Raw genomic sequence first — 1,402 nt, 5'->3', positions numbered from 1 at the left:
TAGTTGTTGCTATTATTTGTTTCTATTTTTAATTATGGTTATTTTTGTTTTTAATTGTGCAGCACTTTACAGTAGTGTAGATCTATAAAACCAAGTTAATTCTTTAATAACTATTCATAACTACTAAAAAAATAAGTCGCGGAGTGTATCACTGTTTCCAATCCCGTATACGTAGTCTCTAATATCTATGGTTACACTGTCTGTACACTGTGATTTGTTTGTGCATTGTTGGAATAAAGAGTTATACCCATTTTATTGGATTTTTAATTGTACATTTGGTAAACACCTTTTAAAGAAACTGGTATCTCACACAGTTGATTTCTATGCATGACTATGTATGTATAGGCCTTTTGTATTGCTTGTATAATTTTTCAGATTTTTTCAACGCTCCTGTTAAGTTAGAAATGGACAAAACTCCAAGTGTCTAAGTGGGTGTGGTTTCATTGTAATTTGCTTTGAGGAAGTGTTATGTAGAGAACTTTGCAAAAGGTGTTCCAAACTCAAGAAATTTCATTCAGTGCCGGTCTACTTCATCTCTGGGTACATTTTAATCTTTTAGGTTATGTAATTGTGTTGTATTTCACCTTTGTAATTGTAGGTAGTATTGTGATAGGATGCTGGACACACTGCCGCTTCACTACACCTTCATTATTTGTTGGATTATTCTTTGTTTGTGGCCGATATTGATAATTCTAACTGATACAGTGTTTTTGATGCTATTGTTATACTGGTGGTATGAGTATTCTAGCCTATCTATGCATGTATTGGGCTCTACATTGTATGAAAATGCTGCTGAAAATTGATCTGTTTTTCAATTTATTCATAGGATACTATAAGAAATCTAACCAGTAAATACCTAGAAAATCAAAGAAATATTCAGATAATCTCATTTTACAATGAATTTTCTTGTTTTTTTATTGAATAAGAATAATCAATAGTAAATAGCTGCCGCCCACGCCATAGATACCGTACAGAAGGAAATTTTGGAGGGACTAAATTTTGGCGAATTGGTAAATTTTGGATGATTGACGAATTTTAATTTGGCGAATTTGTGGCCATGTGCCATTGAGCATGCGCATAATGGCTCAAAATGGCGAATTTTTATTTTGGCGAATGGCTATCAAAACGCCAAATTCGCCAAATTTAACTACCTCCAAAATTTCCTTCCATACGGTATAATACACGGAACAGGATTAGAACAGGATCACGTGAGCGCATTATACGTTGAAACACTCCTAGTTATGCCGGGAACTGGTCCCGTAATGGAGATGAATGGAGATACTTTGTGGGACTCTCCAGACAATATCTGATAGTTTTGTAACTAAATATCTGCTTCTATGGGTACTTCTTAACCTCTTACAGTGCACTGTGGTGTTTGTTATGGACTGCGTTTAATAGTTTT

At 34.2% G+C, this 1,402-nt stretch overlaps 1 long non-coding RNA gene across 1 annotated transcript; it reads left to right on the top strand.

Moving 5' to 3' along the window:
- The first annotated feature begins 196 nt into the window (after positions 1-196).
- LOC109592948 (uncharacterized) lies at positions 197-916 on the top strand. Its single transcript, XR_002190647.1, has 2 exons — positions 197-540; positions 599-916. It is a non-coding gene; the product is annotated as an uncharacterized LOC109592948 (long non-coding RNA).
- The last annotated feature ends 486 nt before the right edge of the window (positions 917-1,402 follow it).

This window comes from Amphimedon queenslandica, unplaced genomic scaffold (genome assembly GCF_000090795.2).
Source record: "Amphimedon queenslandica unplaced genomic scaffold, v1.1 AMPQUscaffold_3404_Cont24602, whole genome shotgun sequence".
NCBI lineage: Eukaryota > Metazoa > Porifera > Demospongiae > Haplosclerida > Niphatidae > Amphimedon > Amphimedon queenslandica.
The sequence above is the reverse complement of the archived record's forward strand: the minus strand, read 5'-3'. Positions and strand labels throughout refer to the sequence as shown.